Consider the following 21,723-nt stretch of genomic DNA (forward strand, 5'->3'; position numbering starts at 1 on the left):
AAGATCGACATTTAAATATGGAGAATAGGTTTACAGATTTAGAATTAGAAGAAATTGATCTAACTCCTCATTTGATGGAAGGGCAAACTGAAGCCACCAGAGCTTTAATTACTTTTTCTGAACCATATAGGTCAAGTTGCCGGGTGGGATTCGAATATGAGAGGTTTAACTCCAAGTTCAGAGCTCATTCTACGGCTCCATGGCTTCTCCTTTTGGTACAGTAGAAAGAAGCACAGTCAAAGGATCTGGTTTTAAAATCTGCTCTGCCTCTAATTAGTTGTGCAACACTGGGCAAATTATTTCACCTCTGTGAGCCTCAGTTTCCTCTTCTTAAAGGGTGGAGGTTGGTCTGGACCCCTAATTTTCTTTTTAGATCTAAATTCTATGATCCTAAAGTTACTCCTAATCCATCGTTATATGGAACCTCTCCTGTAGGCCTCCATTCATTCATTCATTCAATAACACTTATTAAGCACTTTTTCTGTGATTTAGCCCATACTAATCACCTGGGACACAAAGGCAAAAAGTCCTTGACCTCACAGAGCTCATATTGTCAATGTCAGATGTTGCATCCCACATTCATATAATCAGAGGATCCGGTTCCAATTCTAGTTTTACTACCTCTGTGACCTTGTAAAATGAGGGGGTTGTACTAGCTCTCACCACATAACCCTCCCCCTCTCCCCATCCCAGTGCCTCCCTATTAACTCCAGAATGGAATAAGATATTAAAATACCATATTAAATGAAATTAAAATATCCAACTCTATTTGACATTTAAAGCTCTTATCAATCTGACCCCTTCCTACCTCTCTAGTCTTCTTTCACTTTATTCCCCTCCATGAATTCTATAATCCGACTTCTGTTTAATCATGCTCTACTCTTCATGACCCCGTTTGGGATTTTCTTGGCAAAGATAATGGAGTGGTTTGCCATTTCCTTCTTCGGCTCATTTTCCAGATGAGGAAACTGAGGCAAACAGGGTGAAGTGACTTGTCCAGGGTCACACAGCTAGTAAGCTGCCTGAGACTAACGTTGAACTCAGGTCTTCCTTACTCCAGATCTGACACTTTATCCATTTTGCCACCAAGTCACTCAATGATGCAACCAGATTGGTCTATTTGTTGCTCTTCAGGCAGGACACCCCATGTCCCATCTTTGTGCCTTTATTCAGGTTGTTCACTGTGCCTAAAATGTTCTCCCTCCCCCCCTCTGTCATCTAACTTCCCTGGTTTCCTTCACAGCTCAGCTCCATCCTGCCTTTTCCAGGGTCTCCCCTCTGACCCATGCAAGACCTTCCTTTGGAGATTACCTTCCGTTTTTACCATCTAGACCTTACATACACCCAGATATTTGCACATTACATCTCCCATCAGATCATGAGCTTCTTGAGGGGAGGGAATGAGTCATTGCCTTTCTCTGTATCCCCAGCTTGCAGTGTATTACCTAGCACATAGTAGGTGTTTAAGAAACGTTTGCAAAATAATTGAGTGATTGACTAGTTGACCTCTACAAAGTCCCTTCTGACTTTGGCTGTAGATCTATAATCCTAAGCAAATCCCAAGGACTTTAGGAGGAAACAAGCACTTCCCTGCCCCCTCTAGCCCAGGGATTCTTAACCTTTTTGGTGTCCTCGACCCTTCTGGCAGTGAGTCTGCGGAAACCCATGGACCCTTTCTGAGAATTGTACTTTTAAAGGCATAAGATAAAATGCATAGGATGACAAAGGAAATCAATTATATTGAAATATAGTTAATCAAAATATATTCTATAAAAGTTCATGCACTTCAGGTGAAGAGCCCCTCCTCTACACCCTTTTCCCCTCCTTTTTCTCCCTTTTCCCAGCCAATGTTTAAGGCATTGAGGTCACCTTGGCACCCACTGACATCATTTAACCTTACCTTCTCCACCTCCTGACCTCCACTGATATTCACACCACACGGCTGGTCACAAGATCATGCCATGCCTCTTCATCCAGACCAGTTGCTAAAATTTCCTTGTGGAATCAACAGGAATGAGCACATGATGGTGGGGTACTATGGATTTTTTCATCTCCCAAGCATAGGGTCATATTGGTCTCAGGGTCTGGAATAGGGTTAGTCCTTCAGGTGGGACTTCAGTCTTCATTGAAGGAAGATCCACTGGCCCTTCCAGAATTACTTATTCACATTTCACACAATCTTCATCTCATGCTTTTAGGGGCAGTTGGGTGATGCTAGGCCTGGAATCAGTAAGACTCAGGTTCAGGTCTAGCCTCAGATACTTACTAGTTGTGCAACTGTAGGTAAATCACTAAACTCCTGTCTGCCTCAGTTTCTCTAACTATAAATTGGGGTAATAATAGCACCTACCTCTCAGGGATGTTGAGGGATCAAATAACATTTGCAAGTGCTTAGCACAGTGCTTGGTTAGTAACAATTTGTTTCCTTCCCTCCTTTTGCTTTTAAAATCTGGTACTGAGGAAAATGAAGTGATTGCTAAGTAGATAAGTAGAAAGGAAGCCCATTATCATGACAGCCCTTGGATGGGCAGCCTTGTGCATCACCTAGTGTTTGAACTATTGTCCTCATGGGCAAAGAAATGCGTGCAGTTGGTTTACAGTCTTTCTGGTAGCTCCAACACAAAAGAACCAAGGAATTCAGGGAAGGAAAGCTCCCCAGTGAAAGGAAGACGCCTAACAATGCCCAGGATCTGGTGCTTAATTAAAAACATTATGCGGAAAATATCGTGACTACCTTCTACAAAGCCTGTTCAGTACTGACGGTGACAAGCATTTAGCTTTGAGAGTTAGATCAGTTCTGCAACATAATGAACCTGCAGGCTGTCAGGGGCTTAATGTCAAGGGGATTTTATTAGTAAGAACAGCAAGAAATCAAGTGTGTCAGGTAGCATTCGAATCTACTTTAATGGAAAACAACAGTATTTCTTGACATATCTTATTTGGATAAGAAATTTTCTAAAAAAAATTTTTTTGCAATAATAGCTGTTACATGTTTAACCTATCTGATTGCTTATTGTCTCAGGGAGGGTGGAGGGGAAAGAGGAAGGGAGAGATAGAATTTGGAATTTGAAACATTTTTTAAAATGCAAAAAAAAATGATTTTACATATAATTGAGGAAAAATAAGACCTCATATATACTTAAAAATAGCTGTGCTATTTGAGGCTTTTTGACAGACGTGGTCTCCATCTCGTGCTCTTGAGTACATGGCCCATTGGAATAAAGGGACCCAATCTGAATCGCAGCTGGGCCACTTACTAGCTATGTGGCCTAAGGTATTTAACCTCTAATGAGAAGATTGGATTGAATGGTCTCTAAGATCCTTCCACCAAGGCTATGATGCTACAACTGGATAACCTCCAAGATCACTTCTAGCTCTGGATCTATGATCCTTGTCCTCTAGGCAGCAGGGTGGCAGGGTGTTCTAGTGCAAGGAGGATGAATTCAAGTTTGGCTTCACTTATTGGCCATGTTTTTGGAAAGTCATTCACGGAAAACACGTGTTTGCATATAGGGTCAGCATATTTTCTTATGGACTAATGTGATAATATCAGAGATGAAATCTTGCGGGAAAAAGCATCAGCCACGTTCCATGATAGAAATTGCAATTAAGCACCCCAATTTCACTTCAAAGAGCATTCTCTGAAAAAAGAAACAAGAGAACTGGGACAATTCCAGATCAATTAGTTCTATTTCACTCCCACTGAGAGTAAAATTTGAAAAGAATGGAATCAAAAAAGAAAATAATGTGACTCACTTTTTTTAGTGCTTTTAAGGTTTGCAGAAATACTTTCCTTACAACAACTTGAAAGGCAGGTAATACAAGGATTTTATTTTATTTTGATTTTGTTCCACACCTATGCTTTCTTCAGTGTGGGGAACTTGTGGGAAGGAAACTTCCTCCAGGTTGCAGATTTAGATTGGTTTTCAATTGACAGCTACAGAGAATTTCCCAGGGGCCTTAGGGACTTGCCCATGATCACACAGAGTGGAAGCAGTTATTGTCCCCATCTTAAGGATGAGAAAATTCAACCTCTGCCTGTAAAATTTTATTAAAATCATTACTGTAATGCAGATTTCTTATTTTTGTTCTTACATCTATGCCCTCCATGAATCAAAATCTTGATCCATCTACAACTTGGTAGAAGGTGAATAAAAATAATTCATAGAATTACAAAGGAAATAAAGCTAGCAAAAAATTTTTAAGCATCAAGTTCATGAACCCCAGGTTCAGAATCAGGGTAGATGACTTCTGAGGTCTCTTCCCCTCTAGATTTATCCTTTTATGAGGTCATTCATTCTCACCTCCATTTCTGAAGCTCCTTTTGCCTATAACATCCTCCCTTCTCCATACTGTTCATTTTTCGATGCCTAACTCAAATTTGTCCTCCTTTATAAAGCCTTTCCTAAGTGCTTGAGCCCTCAATGAACTACTCTGACCCCTTACAGCACCCAGTTTGTATCGCATAATGCATCATGGAATTACAAATGTCTTGTGTTGGGCAAACCTTGTGTCCCTATCTAAGACAATAAGCTTCTTGAAGGCAACGCTTTGCCTTAGATTTCCTTCCTCCCCCAGGGCTAGCCACACTTGTTGTTTAGTGCCAGGTCAGCAGAACTTTCTTCTGTGGTTAGCAAACAGGACAAAGCTCTACAAACAGGACAAAGCACAAACATAATAAACAGAGACCTGGGAGTCCCAGTTGACCGCTTGAATGAGTCAGCAACACTGAGCATCTCTGTAATTCGATCATAAGCTTATTAGTGACAATATAATATGTAAAAGCCAGGAAGGAATGGTCAGGCCTAAACATAGTCTCCAGGAAATAAAGTGTCTCAAACAATCACAAGAAAAAAATATTTGAGCCTTGAACACTATGGTTTCTAAGATCATTTTAGCATCAAAAAATGAACAGCATATCCAAGCTAAAATGATCTTAGAGATCATAAAGTTCAAGGATTCTTAACTTGGAGTTCATGAACTTTTTTAAAATTCATTTTGATGACTGTATTTCAATGTAATTGGCCTCCTTTGTAATCCTATGCATTTTATTTTATTCACTTAAAAACATTTATTCTGAGAAAGGCTCCTTAGGATTTAGTCCCTAGAGTTCCAGAAAGGCAGATAAAAGAAAAAGAAAACAAACATTTATTAAGTATCTACTGTGTGCTAGGTACTTTACAACCCTATTTGGTAAATATTATGATTCTATTTTACAGTTGAGGAAACTTCAACAGAGGTTAAATGAGTTGCCTATGGCTGCACAGCTAGCAAGCATCAGAGCCTCAACTTGAATTTAGGTCTTTCTAACTCTAGGTCCAAGCCTGTATTCCCTGTACCACCTCACTGTCTATTGACAAAGAAAAAAAGAGAGTAAGAATCCCTATTCTTGAGAGAAAAGGAAAATGACAAATGTTGGAGGGGATGTGGAAAAATTGGAACATTAATGCCCTGTTGGTAGAGTTGTGAACTGATCCAACTATTCTAGAAAGCAATTTAAAACTATTCTCAAAGGACTAGAAAACTGTGCATACCTTTGTCCCAGCAATACCACTAAGTCTATATCCCAAAAGAGATCAAATGAAAATGAAAATGATCTATATACACAAAAATATTTATAGCAGCTCTTTTTGTGGTGGCCAAGAATTGGAAATTGAAGAGATGCCCACCAATTGAGGAAGGGCTGAACAAGCTGTAGTATACGATTGTGATAGAATATTATTGTACTGTAAGAGATGACCAGCAGGTTTTTTTTTTTAAGAGACAGAATAAATATTTGTCTCATTGAGTCTTTAGGGCTAGAAAGCTTGACTAAAAATGACAGAAAGCAAATGATATTACCACTGACTCTCCCTTTCACCCTTTGCTTTCTAGGTCCAGTGAAAATTATTCCATATAATCCAATGTAGGGTGAAACCAGAGCCCATAGAACATGTCCCTAGCTCCAAATGTTCCATTTCTGATCCGTCTGCCCTAGGTCCTTATGGAGCTAAGAATAACAAGCAGGTTGATTTTTTTAAAACCTGGAAGACATATATGAAGTAAATCAATGTAAAGTAAGCAGAACATTGTATACAGTAACAATAATGTTGTATGATGATCAACTGTGAATGACTTAACTATTGCTGGCAATACAGTGATGCAAGACAATTCCAAAGGACTCGAGATAAAAAATGCTATCCACCTCCCAGGGAAAGTATTGATGGATTCTGAATGCTGATTGAAAGATACTTTTTCAGCTTTCTTTATTTTTTTAAGTTCTTGGTCTGTGTTCTCTTTTACTACCTGGCTAATTTGGAAATAGGCTTTGCATGACTGTACATGAATGATCATTCTTACCTTCTCAAGGAGGGAGAAGGGGAAGGAGGGAGGGAATTTGTAATTCAAAAATCATAGAAACCAAAAACCAAATGTTAAAAATTGTTTTTACATATAACTGAGAAAAAAATAAAAACATCCTTTAAAGCAAAGAATCCCTATTCTAGTTAACCCCTCACTTTACAGAAGAGGAAACTGAGGATCAAAAAGAAAAAATTGTTTGGTCATATAAGAAATAACAGATACGGTATTCAAACCCAGTTTTTCTAACTCCAAGCAAAATTTGTTAGCTTTGCTGGAATAAGGTCACAGTGACAGGCTATATACCTCTAGGATTCAAACCCAGGTTTCGCCCACTTAAACCATTGCTCTTCCTTTGCTGGGATAAGGTCACAGTGACTGGCTATATATCTCTAGGGTTGGAGACCTTTCCCATGGAAGAAGTTTATCTTGCTATTTGCTATATGAGAAAAATGGCACCAGTTTCATTCCTAGCTCTGTTTACTAGCTGTGTGACCTTGGGCAAGTGAGCCAGTGGAAAGTGTCTTGGGTTTGGAATCAGAGGAGCAGGGCTAGCCTTCTGGCTCTGTGAGCTTGTGTGACTGACCAAATCACTCCTGTTCTCAGGGTCTGCTTTGTTTTTCTCTAACATTTTGCTCTCAGGACTCCTTTATATTTCTAAAAATTACAGAGGCCTCTTTAAAGAACTTTTGTTTCTATAGGTAATATTTATCAATAGTTACTATGTTAGCAATGAAAATATCTTAGTACTATTACGAAAATAGTTTTAACCTCAAAGACTTCTTAGAAGGGACCCTTTTCAAGAGGTTCCTAGACAATTCTTTGAGAACCACTGTATTAAATTAGCAGTTGTGAGCTCAAAGAACCGTTAGAGATCATTCAATCCCTCTTATTCTTAAAAATCCCTCCTACCTAGAAATCTAGGATCCTAATTCACTTCTCTGTGGATTCTATTTCCACCTCTGTAAAATGAGGGAGTGGAATTCAAAGGCTCCAAAATTCCTTTTAGTTTCAAATCTAAGAACTTAATTCACTTCCCCATCTTTGAGTCCCCATGCTCCCTACACTGAAAAATGGGGAGGAGGACTAGGTGACCTCGAAAGTTCCTTCCAGGTCTAAATCTTATGATTCTAGTCCAGCCTTGTCACTTTATGGGTAAGCAAATCTAAGTGTGAAAAGGGAGTATGATTGGTCCATGATCATACTGCAAGTCTCAGGCAGAATTGATCCTAATTCAGTGCTCTTTCCCCTGTCCTATGTTGTGTGGACCCAGCTGTCCCCCCAGCCCAGAGATATCTTCCCGTGGCATACTTGACTTGGTCCTTTAAGGCCAGGAGTGGGGGTGCTGATCTATCTTGATTGCCCTCTTTACATCTTTTCATGACTTACCTGGATCATCACTGGCTTACAAGAAAGATACTACGAAGTTTTGCCAGGCTTGAGAACGGATTCAGAAAATCTGTGACTTAAGATACTTTTTTTTGTCTTTGCATCTGTAGTTATTTCCTGTTGATCCCAAGAATGAATAAATGAATCAATTCATCAACAAACATTTATCAAGCACTTCTCTTGTGCCAGGTACCATGCTATGGGCTTGGGATACCCATACAGTAAATTAAACAAACCCTACTTGCAAGAAGCTTACATTGTAACAAGGGAAACTACACGGAAATATATACATACATACATATATATATACATACATACACACAGAATAAACATAAAGAAAATTAATACATATGAATATAAAGTAGTTAAATGCAAGGTAGTGTGGAAGAGAAGGGATTAGAAATTGGGAAGGAAGGGGAGGAATTAGGGAAGGTTTCATGTAAAAGGTGGATTTCTAGCTGCATCTTTAAGGAAGATTGGAATTTTTTGAGGTGAAGATGAAGAAGGAGACTGTTCAAAGCATGAGACAAGAGATGGAGAGAAAGCCAGCTTGGCTGGATCTCAGAGTATAGGAGGGGGAAGAATGTCCATCAAGGCTTGATAGTTTGAGGTCAGGTTGTGAAGGGTTTTAAAAGTTAAAAAGAAGAGTTTGTATTTGAATCTCAAGGTAAGAAGAAGCCACTGGAATTGACTGCATAGGAGAGAGGCATGGCCAGTTCTGCATTTAAGGAAAATCACCTTGGCAACAATACAGGTAATGAACTGAAGTGGGGAGAGATGAGGTAGGGAGAACAATAAAAAGGTTATTGCAATAAACTATTTGGCAAGTGATGATGGACAAAACTAAGGAGGAAATTCTGTGGAGAGGAAAGGTCAGTAAGAAAGGTGTTGTGGAGGTAGAAACTGAAAACTTTGGCAACTGATGGGTTATACGGGGGAGTGGAAGGGGAAGAAATTAAGGGCAATAACATCAATCTTTTGAACCTATGAGATTGGAAAAATGGTGGTGCTGGAAAGTGAAAGAATGGCTATATTTTTTAAAGAGATGGGGAAGTTTAGAAGATGGCTCAGGTTGGAAGATGTTAGGGAGGGAAGAAAGGTAATTTTTAGACATATTGAGTTTGAAATGCCTCCTGGAGCAACTGGTGATGTGGAATTTACTCAGGGGAAAGGCTTAATCTGTATATAAATCTGAAAGTCATCAGTACTGACATGATAACTAAACTGTATGTGTATCCCAAGCCCGTAGCACAGTACCTGGCACATAAGACATGCTTAATAAGTGCTTGTTGATAAATTGAAACTAATGAGGTCACCAAGAGAGTATAGAGTGAGAATATTAAAGTAACAGAACACTCACAGGGGACATTAAATGAAATGATGAGCCAGCCAAGTAGGCTGTGAGAAGGAGTGCTCAGACAGGTAGGAAAAGAACCAGGAAACAATAATATGAAAGTCCAGAGAGGAAAGAGACTCATCCAGGAGGAGAGAGTGTTCAACAATGTCAAGCACAACAGAAAGATCAAGAAGGATAATTGAGAAAAGACCATTAGATTTGGCAATTGAGTTTGAATAAAAAGATTCCAATTACTGGGGAAAGATTCACTCTGACAAAAACTGATGGGGAAACTGGACAAGAGTCTAGAAAGGAAGCCAGGGATTCTAAGAGGTGATGGTACAGAGGAAGAGCATTCTAGGCTAGTACAAAGTCATAGAAATGGAAGAGGAAGCATCATGTTTGAGGACCAACAAGTGTGACTGGACCATAAATCGGCGCAGGTTGAGTGAGGCGGGAGGGGAACAAGTTGTGGGCAGTTTTAATGCCAGACAGAGACCTTTCTCTTTGATTCTAGAAGTAATGAGGAGCTATTGAAATTTATTGAGGATAACATAAAGGAGAAGAGATGAAAACTTGTGCTTTAGGAAAATCACTTTGGCAACTGTGTGGAGGATGGATTAGAATGGGGAAAGACTTGAGTCAGGGAGACCAATTAAGAAGTTATTCCTACAATTCAAGCAAGAACTGGGGTCATGTCTAGCAATGTACACAGTATTCTATCCTAGCAGTCCCCCACCTCTCTGTCAGGAGAAAGGAGGTATTCATTGATTGACAAGGTGATGTTTTGGTTATACCATAGTGTAATAGAAAGAGAATGAATTAACTATGGAACACACAAAACCTGGGTTCAAAACCTAGCTCTCTCATGTGCCTTACTGCTTTTAAGTCTCATTCTTCTCCCCTTGAAAGATGAGAAAATTTGAACTAGATGATCTCAAAGGTCCCTCTTATTCTAAACATTATAATCCTGGAACTTCCCATTATCTTCATCCTGGGCTTGGCCTCTAGAGCATGCTATTGTCAGATTTCATAAATGCTTACTCTTAAAGACTAGGTAGACATTTGGCATATGGAGTAATGGAGGTATCGTGGTACACTAGAAAGGTCACTGGCTCAGGAGTCAAAGGATCTAAGTTCAAATCTCACTTCTGACACTTACCGCCTGTAGGAAAGTAATTGGGAAAGTAATTTAATTTCCCTGGGCCTCTGTTGCTTCATCTGTAAAATAAGAGGGAGGAGGGTTGGACCAGATGGCCTCTGAGGTCATTTCCACTTTAGATCTACAGTCCTATAATGAAGTGCTACTGTACCAAAGGAAAGGACAAATATGAAAAATTCAGAGAAACATGGGAAGATATATACAGACTTGTATAGAATTAAATAATGAGCAGCAAGGTGGCACCATGGGATAGAGCACCAGGCCTACAGTCACGAGTACAAATCCAGCCTCAGACACTTAGTAGCTGTGTGACCCAGGGCAATTCACTTAAACCTGTTTACCTTAGTTTCCTCATCTGTAAAATGAGCTGGAGAAGGAAATGGCAAATCTCTCTGGTACCTCTGCCAAGAAAACCTTAAATGGAGTCACAAAGAGTTAGATAAAATTGAAAAAATAACTGAACGATAATTAAATGAGCATAATGAATGAAAAAGCATTTATTCAGTGTTTCTCATGTGCAAAGCATGGGGCTAAGTGCTAGTTCAGGGAGCTCATGGTCTAATTAGGGGAAGACAGCACTTTGAGGAGATTTCAGTTGCCCATCAGATGGAAAGGCCCAGAGGTCCTTGGGGTAGAGAGGCCAAGCAGAACAATTTAAAAAATGATTCTAATGATATAAAAGAAAATGGCAAAAAGAAGAGTCTCTGGCTTAGAGAAGAGATGAGGAGACAGAGACCTCTTCTCCTGATAGAGATATAGGAAGCTACCATGGGAGAATGGTGCATAGACCATCAGACATGGTTGCTGAGTAAGTTGGTTTTACTGAGTTATTTTCCTGTGTTTCATTGTTGGAGGTTATACATAAAGACATGACTGTTCTATAAAAACAAAAGTCATCAATGAACTTTTTAAAAAAATGAAAGTCCATCATTCTACTCAATAGTCCTATAAGGATACTCTGACTCCTGCAGACCACACTGGGAGGTGGGAAGGAGAATAAACATGTAGCTACATGTAGCTTTTCATAGTAAAGCTACTATGAATCAGGCTTTACAAATATTATGCCATTTGATCCTCACAACAACTCTAGGAGCATAATGTTAGTAGAATAGGAAGATCTCCCCCACCCATTCATTAATAGGCCTAACACATGGAGTCTGTAATCACATGGAGCTCAGAGTGGGATGAGCTTGCCCAAGGAGGAGAGAGAGAGAGAGAGAGAGAGAGAGAGAGAGAGAGAGAGAGAGAGAGAGAGAGCATGAGCAGAGAGGGAGAGCAGGCAGAGCAGAGACAAAGAAGCAAGTTGTGAGTGGGAGCAGTTGGCCCAAGGAACAGAGCAAGAGAAAAACAAGCTGTGAGTGGGCAAGGAAGGAATTTGTCTAGAGGAACTTGTTTTTGTGGGAAGGCCTGACAGAAAGAAGGTTTAAGATGTCGTGCACTCCCATAGGTACCCTGTTAAATCTTACCTCCTGGTATTCTAATGATGTCCCAAATAAATATTTTGGTTTTATCTTTGACAAAGAGAGTTATTTATAATTTGTGAATTTACCCTGGAAATAATGCATGCTAATGCATGCATATTCATAGTGGCTGCTATGGGTATCACTTTGGAGTTACAAGGAGGTAAGAGTTAATGCTATTCACATTTTTTATGACTGAGGAAACTGAGGCAGACAGAGGTTAGATGACTAGACCAGAGTCATATAACTAGAGAGGATCTCTGGCTGGATTTGAACTCAGGCCAGCATCCTATCCACTGCACTGCCCAGCTGGAGACAGTTATCTCTAATAGTAAAGAAGAGATATCCCCAAGCTTTCTGTTCATCTTAAATTCTTTGCTCCAGGTGAGTTTGCTTTTTCATTCTTGATCCAGGAGGTGAACTTTGGAACTTTTGGAACTTTTTTCTTGGAAAATAATGCTTTATCTATGATCTAATTAAGGCAGAAAATGAATGGAAATTTGGAAAAGGAAGGTCAAGGGTCTATCCTTGGTCCTCCTCCCAGGAGAATGGAGTATGACAGAGGAAAGGGAAGAACAGGTCAACTCATTAGCAACACTATGGGTCAGATGAAGATCTTGGGAGTTTCTTAACAAGATGAAGTTCTTGGAGAGTCTTCTCTTTGAGGACCATATGTTATTTTCAATCAGACAAGTGGTTGAAGGAACCAGGGATGTTTTACCTGGAGAAGAGAAGCTTAAGACAAGACATGACAGGTGTCTTCAAATATTTGCAGGGCTGTCCTCTGGAAGTCTGTTTGCCCCTGGAGGATAAAACCAAAATCAATGGGTAGAAGCTGAAAAGAAGTCAACTGAGTCTCAATATGAGGAAAGTAAAACAACTTCCTAAGGATGAGCTGTTCCCAAATGAAATGGCCTGCCTCAAGAGCTAGGGGGCTCTACATCCTTGGAAGACTTCAAGCAAAGACTGGATGACTACTTGTTGGGTATGTCGATGACTGGAGAAATCCAGATTCACGGGCAAGTCAAGATATCACCCATGATGTCATTTGTATTCATAGAGAAAAAGGACAACCAAACAATATCATGGTGTGGAATAGACAGTTGCTGAGCTCCCCTCGACCTCTCAAAGTCTGTGACTGTGTTTCAGTGACTTTTCTAAATCTGAGAACACATCTGTTTTCATATCGCCAGTGATTGGCACATAGTAGGCACTTAATAAATGATGATTGACTGACAGTTGTCCTATCTTCACTGCACTAATTCTATTTCTTTGTGGCTGTCAGAAAACTGAGATACTTCAGAGCCAAGGGGGAAGCAGTCCTCTCAGAGGGAGACATAAGCATTCCATTGTTCTTGCCATATCATGGGTTAGAATGAGGCTAGAAAGAGCACTAAGTTATTACAGTTCCATGAGACTGGCAGTGCTGGTCATTGGCACTGGAGAGTCAGAAGCTAGCCTGAATGTGCTGAGTGCAAGAGCACAGAAGGATGGGCAGCAGCTGGAACGTTGGTTTGGTTTTGCTTTTGCTTTATATCTTATGCTGAACCTAAACATACACATGCACGTGCATGTGCACACACACACACACACACACACACACACACACATACACTAGTATTTCCATATCCACTGTAGAACAACAAAAAGATTACATATAAAACTTCATCTTCATTTCGTACTACTTACATTATACATACTGTTGAAAAGTATGTAATATATTCCATACGTTACTTTCTTGAGGGGGGAGGGTGTGTGAAAGCAGACTGTTGGGTATAAGGGACTGCCCCAGGGTCATGTAGCTAGTAAGTGTCTGAGGCCAGTTTGGAATCAGGTCCTCCTGATTTCAGGGCCAGTGCTCCATCCACTTCATCACCTAGCCACCCCTCACACATTACTTTCAAAACTATCCTGCTTAGGAGTATCTAGATGAGTACTGGCTCTAGAGTCAAGAGGACCTGAGTTCAAATTTAGACTCAGACACTTGACACTTACAAGCTGTGTGACCTTGGGCAAGTCACTTAATCTTGGGCAAGTCACTTAGCCTTGCCTTCCCCCTACAAAAAAAAAACCAAAACTTAAAACTTTTATGGTTTTTATAAATGGTCCTCTATTTTTAGCATCACTGTGGCTAATCCTTTCCCTGCCTCCCCTCACCTATCCAATGAATATCTGAGAGAGAAAAAAACCATAACAAACATAGTCAAGCAAAATAGATCCTCACAGTGGCCATGACCAAAAATCTAAGTCTATCTTTATGGTGGGGATTTTTTTTAAATGCCTTAAGTCTCAGTCTAGAGATTCAAGAGTATGTCTATGAGGAACTCTGGCTGTGCATTTTTGGAGAGAGTGAATGAGTGGATGGAGGGAGGTAAAAGGGTGGAGATTGAAGGCTTGGGAGTAGTAAGGTCTTTCTGGAGTGCCCTAAGACTAGAGAGTGAGAGCAGGTGAATGTGACCTCTGGGTGCCCTGTAGGGATGCAGAACTTACCTGGAGTGTTCTTTTCCAAAATAGTCATTACCAGTTAAGTACCATGGGGCAGAGACCACAGGATTTGGAGGCCAGAAGACCTATCTCAGACATTCATCCTTATGGGATACTGGACAAGTCATCCAATGTCTCTTAGACTCCAGTTTCCTCATCAGTAAGATGGAGATAATGATAGTAACTATTTCACATGGTGGTTGTGAGGATTAATATACATGCTAACTGTTATCATTACTTGGTGTTTGGAGCAGATAGGGTTTATGAACTGATTATGAATAGAAACATGTTCCCCTGTGTGCCTTCTTCCCCCTCCCCCCCAAATCCATGAGTCACGCACAGATAACAGACTGTTTTTGTCTAATACAATTTAGCTAAATCACGGGCAAAACTGAGCTCACCTCCAGGTTTCCCTTACCCAAAGACAGGGCCTTGGGGTGGAACCTGTAGCTGATCTAATGGTAGCCATAAACCAAAACACAGGCCAGACAGTTTGAGAAGGAATCCACACTAGTGTGAGGGGAAATTTAAAAACTAAATGGTGATTGCCCTTTGACATTATCAAAGCTCTGGGGGCAGCTGGAGATGCCTTGCTTCTCCAGCCGAGTCCCTCTCCTGGTGGAGCTGCTCTCTGGATCCTACTCCAGGAGGGGCCGTTTCTATAGCAATCCTGCCTCTGCTGACAGGAAGCTAAATACATAATTAAAGCAAATAAAAGTCCAAGATGTTGTTAACCCCAGAGAGAAGAGCATGGGAGGATGATCGATTTTACTCTCCAGGGTAAATATTGGCTGTTGTTTTGACAAAGAGAATGTTTAAATATTTACCTGGGGGAATCTCAGGCAACAGAAGTCTCAAGGTTGTTTTTTTTCCCCTTTTTTCGGGAAACTATTATCCAGAAGGGCCTCCCACTCCAGGGATGGCAGAGATGACCAGGTTGATTATGAGGCAGCAAATGTTACCCTTCAGCCACCACTGAGGGGAGAAATCATTGCAGAGAAGGATCCCACATTCCTCACCATTACCAGTAACTGTAGACCAACTGCTACCAGCAGGCACAAAGAGACAAGAGGCCCGCAAATGGCAGTAACCACCTGTCTTGCTTCCAGACCAGCCCTCATAGTCATCACTGGAGTGGACAACTCCTGTGGTGGAGTCAGTCATCTCCACCAGAGATGGTGCTAACTACCTACCACACACAGAGCAGGCAAGCCAACCTAGCTAACGCAGCAAGCCTCAGGGTGAAACAGAAAGCCAGGGTGAAACAGAAAGCAGCATGGGCCAGGCAAGTCAAACTAGCACCACCCTGACCATCATTCCCCTTGGATCCTGATGAAGACAGCTCAGGACTCTGAACCCAAGAGCTTTGGGAATAGCAATGATTTCTCCTGCCCAGTACCCTCAGTCATCATCCTGGGAAGTCACTCCATATGGAAACACCTCTCGGACAGCTGCTTCTGCAGGTACTATGGCCATGGCCACTGAAGACCCAGAAAAGAAAGTTCTTGTCACCAAAACCCTTGCCACTCTCAAATGGCTCCACATTGGAAACTGACATGATTTTATCAGTGGAAATGACATTAAGGAAGGGGCATTACCTAGTAGTAACTTGATTTGCCACTGTGTCCTAAAGGAGTGTTCCATGGAACTTGTAGCCAATAACTAGCACGTTGTACACAATAAATACTTTAAAAATACTTCATTCATTCTGGGATCTGTGACTAGAAGCTGTTTGCTCCAGAAAGTACCCAACTGTCTGATACCTTTGTCTACCTGACTCCCGGTATGCACCTCTCATCAACTATCTGTTTGTGGTCGTCACCAAGTAGGTCCCAAGTCAGGTTCTCTCAGTAGATCAATCAGTCTATCCATAAGCATTTATTAAGCACCTACTGGGGATAGAGTACATAGAGTACCTGGCCTGGAGTCAGGACGATTCATCTTCCTGAGTTCAAATCCAGCCTCAGACACTTACTAGCTGTGGGACCCTGGGGCAAGTCATTTAACCCTGTCTGCCTCAGTACCTCATCTGTCAAATGAGCTGCAGGAGGAAATGGCAAACCAGGAAAACCCCAAATGGGTTTAGGAAGAGTCAGTCACAACTGAAATGACTGAATAACCATAAAATGTACCTATTCTGTGCCAGATACTATCATAGGTTCTAAGAATACAAGAGCAAAACATTAAATAATTCCCTGTTTTCAAGAAGCTTATTTATTTATTGTTTATTTTTAGTTATTTATATTCTGTCAGAAGAAACAACATAGACAACATAGATAATATATATCCAGAATAAATATGTTTTTAAAATTACAAAATAATGTTAAATAAATACAAGACAAAAAACCCTTCAAGGATTGGTATTACACAAAAGGTAGAAGGACATGACAGTTGCTGAAACTGAGATCATGTTGCTGCCTCTATCAGGAATTCTTAAGCTGAGGATCTAAATAAAAACTTACTACAATTTTATTGTAACTGTATTTCAATAGAATTGGTTTTCTTTGTAATCTTAAGGACTTTTAAAAATTTTATGCATTTAAACACAATCTGTGAAGGGGTTCCCAGGCTTCACCAGACTGCCAAAGGAATCCATGACATAAGAAAGGCTAAGAATCCTCAAAGTCTATCAAAGTCTTTTCTTTCCTATTAGATCTATGTTGTCTCCTGTGGCTCCTGACTTCTTGATTCCCATAGACTAGTTGTTAGTCTATGCCTAACCAAGTTAGCTCCTTAACCTCTCTGACTTTCAATTTCCTCACCTATAAAGGAGATTAGAGAGTTGACCTCTAAAATCTTTTTTTGTCCTGATATTCTATGATTTGTAAGCTCAGGTGTCTCACAAGATTAAAATAAATTTACAATTAGTTTTAATTAGTTTCATCTTGCAAGGTTAAGATGAGTCCACAATTTAGCTTTAATTTAATTTAACGTAATCATTTTTGTGGACATGTTTTTAACAGAATTATCAACAAGGAGATGGTAGAAAACTTTGGCCGGACACATTAAACCTCAGTTGCTTTCTCTGTAAAATGGAGATAATACCACCTGTTGTAGCTTACAGAGTTGTGAAGCTCATATGAGGTAAATCACATAATACACTTGACAAATGTCAGATTATTGTTATCATTCATCAAATAGATAAAATTTTTCTGTGATGTGTAACCTAGACACTAGAGATGATACAAAGATAAATAGGATGGTAATAATGATGATGATGAAGAGGAGGAGGAGGAAGAAGAAAGAGAAGAAGAAGATGGAGAAGAAGAAGGAGAAGAACAAGAAGAAGAAGAGGAGGGGGAGGATGAAGAAGAAGAAGACAGGCTTCCTGTTCTTAGGAAACTTAAAATCTGATAGGACAGAAAAGACATATAAATAATAATGCATCAGGGAATATTATTAGTATCATGTGAGGTATTAAAAAATATGGGTCTTCTGAGGTAGGCATGAATCAGGAATCCACCACCTTTGGACAAGTTTTGAAGGGCTTTGAACAGGTAATAGGGAGCTGCTGAAATTTATTATGCCAGGGGAAGGGGTGACACAGTCAGATCTGTGTTTTAAGAATATCATTTTATGATGAGCAGGTAAACTTCAGAAAAACCTGGAAAGACTTCTATGAACTGATACAAAGAGAAATGAGCAGAACCAGGAGAACATTGTATACAGTAACAGCCACAGTGTGCTCTTCTCAGCAACAAAAGGGTCTAAGATATCTCCAAAAGACTCACAATGGAAAATGCTATCCACATCTGGAGAAAGAACTTTGGGAGTCTGAATGCAGATGGAAGCAGACTATTTGTTCTCCTTTTCTTTTGTTATTTTCTTTTGTTTCTTCTTTCTTGTGGTTCCTCCCATTAGTTCTAACTCTTCTTTACATCATGACTAATGTGAAAATATATTTAATATGAATGTATAAGCAAAAAATAAGAATATTTTAGCAGCTGTGTAGAGAATGGATCAGAAAGGGGAGAGATTGGAGGCAGGGAGCCCAATGAGGCTGTTCAGAATAGACAAGGCTAGAGGCAGTAAGTCCCAAAGCTAGGGTGGTATGGAGAGAAGGGGATCGACTGAAGACATGTTGTGGAGGTAAAATTGCTATGACTTGACAGTTGATTGGGTAAGGGAAGTGAAGAGTTGAGGGTGATGCTAAGATTGTGAGCATGAGTGACTGCAAGACGGGTGATATTTTTGACAGAAAAATAGGGAAGTTTAGAAGACACTGCTGTTGGTTGGTTGGTTTTGGGGGGGGGGGGGATAAGGGAAAGACCAGAGATAGGATAGAGTTCTGTGCTGTACACGTTGAGTTTAAAGTTCCTAATAGGGGACACATCCAGTTAAAATTTTCCAATAGGCAACTGGTGATGTAGGACTGGATCATAGGAGAGGTCCTTGTCACCTCTCATCACAGCTCACTTCCAAACTACCTTTCTGGTCCATTTATACACAATTTCCCTTGACATACTTTATGGTCTAACCAGAACAACCTCCTTGATGTTCCTCACATGCAACATTCTGTCTCTCATCTCCATACCTTGTGTACAGGCTTTCTCACCATATCTGAAAGTCACTGTCACCATTTCCAGCCCTTCAGTTTATTGATTGTTGGTAGTGATGGCATGAAGAGGCAGCTAGATGACTCAGTGGATAAGGAGCTGGGCCTAAGTAAGGAAGTTCTGAGTTCAAATCTGGCCTCACATACTTACTAGCTATGTGACCCTAAGCAAGTCACTTAACCGCTATTTGCCTTAATTTGCTGGAGAAGGAAATGGCAAACCACTCCAGTATCTTTGCCAAGAAAACTCCATAGACAGTTTTGGCATGTATAGTCCATGGGGTCATAAAGAATCAGACATGACTGAATAATTGAACACAGAGTGACAGTGTGAACACAATTTGAGGAATGAGGAATGTAAAATGTCTTGGATTTATGCTCCCATTCATCAAAGAATGCCTGGAAATGTTTCTGTCTGGTTCATTTTTAGACAGATCCCTTGGTTACCCTACAAGTTCAAAGACTACCAAGGCTTTGGAAATAAGAAAACAAAGCCCAGAAAAAAATGGTAAAAGTGCCCCTTGACCTTCAGGAAAGGTCCCTTCCAGCTTTGGGATAGTGTCAAGTGAGTTTCACTTTCCCAAAGGTCTAGATAATGAGTTACTCACAGTGCCAAGAAAGGGATGGGCCTGGGTCCCCTGCTGCACCAATCTCTTCTTTTTTTGTCCTGCAAGGGCAACATTCATCAGCTTATTGCTCTTCATTGTGGTTCTGTTACATTTTCAGCATCTCTTTTTGGAACCAGTGGGCTCCTCAGTAAATGACATTCTCTGCAGGGGGAGAGGAGATACTCAAGCCACTTTCCAAGCCCTGCAGGCTGCTGGGTCTCTTCTCCTCACCATCCTTATGTTCCTTCTTTTATCCAAAAGCAGATCCCTTCTTGTATCTCCACCCTAGGCATCCTGATAATAGCTAGCACTTTACAAATGTTACCTTGTTCCATCCTCATATCAACCCTGGTAGGCAAGTATTATCATTAGCCCCATTTTAGAGATGAAGAAACTGAGGCAAACAGAAATTAAAATACAGGTAATGAGTTTCTGAGGCAAGATTTGAATTCATTTCTTCCTGCCTTAAGGTGCAGTGCTTTATCCATGGCATCCTCTGACTGCCCTACATGAGGGAGGGAGTCAGGCTTACCTGCCTCCCTGTGGCCCAAGAGATGATGTGGAGACACTATTTAGAGGACTGAGCAACTAGCTGAATATGTAAGGTTGAGAACGAAAGACAAATTAAAGAGGAGGCTAAGACTTTAAGCTTAGGTAACAGGCAGGATGGTGGGTGACTGGGAGCATTAGCTTCCCTGGAAGCATAGCCTGTCACCACCTACACAAGGCTTTTCCTGTTTTCTCCAGTTATTAGGTACTCCTCTCTGAATTTTCTTATATATGTGCATCGGGAGAGGTAACTGTAATTGTGAATAACTGTATGTATACATTAGGAGAGATAATTGTGGAACTACTTGTATGTTTGCATCAGGAAAGGGAATTGTAATTGTAACTACTTAAATATGTGGCCAGGATGAGTAACATGGTGTATCAGAGAGTTGAGCTTGGAATGGAGAGAAATGATTATTAATAACCAATTATGAGGGAGATTCAGGTTTTTTCCCAGTCCTATTCCCTTGTTCAAAGCCCAGCCTTTAAAGAATATTACTGACCTCTGCCAAAAATTCTCCCCACTTAGACCATTTTCTAAGGTGAATTCCTGCCCACTCAGGCTAGTTTGGGTGGAGGTAGATCCTTTGCCTAGATTGTCCAAGGCTGGGAGTAGTCTAGGTGTACAGATAGTCTTTTTGTTCAGAGTGACATGATGTCACTCAGCCCCTCATTGGAATGAGCTCACTTCTCACTGTAACATTCATTCTCTCATTAATTGTTAACCAGAGTTGATTGCCACCCTTAAGAATACTCACTCTTCCAAGGGCATATAAACTTTGAGCATTTGAGAGTGCTACTGACCCCTTTGATTAATAAAATGCTAGCATTATTAATAAAATAATTAATTACCCAGAAACTACATCTCTCAAACTTTTTAAATGTCACAGAATCAGGTAGACCTGTGTGACTCTGGGCCCATGGTTGAATCTCTCTTGGCCTCAGTTTTCCAGTGAAGGGTTTGGCTTAGAGGCCCTGTAAGGTCCCTCCTAGCTCTAAGCCCAAGGTTCTGTGTAGCATCCATTCTCTTGCTCATAAAATTCCAGCTCCTGGAGGGCAGAGATTATTTTATTTTTGTCTTTATAGCCTCTGAACCTAGTACAGTGACTGGCCCAAAAAGGCATTTAGTTGATGTTACAATGAATTGGTGTCTTTCTTCAACAAAAATTGGAAAATTTGGAAGAGTAAATTTAAGGGGGAAGATGATGAACAATAATTTTTTTCTTCCTGACATTCTAGAAAATTTACTATCCATAGATTCCCAAAGTGGGCCATGTCTCCCATGTGTTGGAATGATCCAGGAGGGTGGTAATAGCCTCGAGTGTAATTGAACAAAAATAAAGGTTAGTCTAACCTAACCCCAGAGGGGCATTGACTAAATTTTTTTTTGAAAAGGGGGCAGTAGGCGAAATAAGTTTGGGAACCTCTGAATATAACCTGGTACCTGATCACAAAATGCCTTGTATCCGCCTTTAATTTTCATGTAGCAATCTTGACTCCCTGACTTGACTGAGAGTTCCCCAAGGTCAGTAATTGTGTCTTCCCTTCTTTTGTGTCCTACATCTACCCAGAATAAGGGATTGTTATGCTATATACATCAATTTTTTTTAAAGCCTTGCTTTGAATTAAGATAGTTACTATTCCTTTGCCAAGAAGTTAGTTGGAAAGGACTATGATGGTGGTAGCCAAATCCTGCTTTGAACAGGCTCCCCTCTTAGGAGGAGTGGGTATCTAGGTCTTAAATCCTATAACAGTAAACATGGTTTATTTTTCCTTCTTGGTGATGAGCTCATTGACAGAATCAAATATGGTCTTTGTTCAGGTTGGTTGGTTTAGGAATT

The 21,723-nt window shown here is 40.4% G+C and overlaps 1 long non-coding RNA gene across 1 annotated transcript in view; it reads right to left on the reverse strand.

Moving 5' to 3' along the window:
* LOC140521287 (uncharacterized) overlaps window positions 1–21,723 on the reverse strand; it is a 109,771-nt gene that overhangs the window by 17,912 nt on the left and 70,136 nt on the right. Inside the window, exons 2-3 of the long non-coding RNA XR_011972868.1 lie at window positions 12,408–12,488; window positions 1,901–2,220 (exon numbers count right to left, since the gene is read on the reverse strand). This is a non-coding gene — a long non-coding RNA (uncharacterized lncRNA). The remainder of the gene's footprint in view (window positions 1–1,900; window positions 2,221–12,407; window positions 12,489–21,723) is intronic.

This window comes from Notamacropus eugenii, chromosome 1 (assembly GCF_028372415.1).
Source record: "Notamacropus eugenii isolate mMacEug1 chromosome 1, mMacEug1.pri_v2, whole genome shotgun sequence".
In the NCBI taxonomy this organism is placed as follows: Eukaryota; Metazoa; Chordata; class Mammalia; order Diprotodontia; family Macropodidae; genus Notamacropus; species Notamacropus eugenii.